We start from the raw sequence: 275 nt of genomic DNA, 5'->3' as shown, positions 1-275 counted from the left end.
GTGGGAATGTGATGGGGCGCGAAGGAAAGTTGGGGGATAAAGGGGTAAGGGATGGGGTAAGGGGGTAGGCAGAAGTCATGGGGCAGGGGACGGGGTGAGGTGAGGTGTGAAGCAGACTGTAGGGGAGTGGAGCTGGATGAGGAGGAATGGAAGCAAGAGAGTCACAGAGTGGGGAGTGGGGAGTGGGGAGGGTGCAGAAAGGGAGGGGATCGGGAGTGGAGAAGAGCTGGAGAAGTGGGCAAGAGAGAAGCCTGGGGCGGGGGGGGGGGGGGGGG

The 275-nt window shown here is 62.5% G+C and overlaps 1 protein-coding gene across 5 annotated transcripts in view; it reads right to left on the bottom strand.

Moving 5' to 3' along the window:
- bicra (BRD4 interacting chromatin remodeling complex associated protein) overlaps positions 1-275 on the bottom strand; it is a 122,434-nt gene that overhangs the window by 121,249 nt on the left and 910 nt on the right. The gene's annotated exons all lie outside the window — the stretch shown is intronic.

This window comes from Rhincodon typus, chromosome 39 (genome assembly GCF_021869965.1).
Source record: "Rhincodon typus isolate 14 chromosome 39, sRhiTyp1.1, whole genome shotgun sequence".
Taxonomy (NCBI): Eukaryota; Metazoa; Chordata; class Chondrichthyes; order Orectolobiformes; family Rhincodontidae; genus Rhincodon; species Rhincodon typus.
The sequence above is the reverse complement of the archived record's forward strand: the minus strand, read 5'-3'. Positions and strand labels throughout refer to the sequence as shown.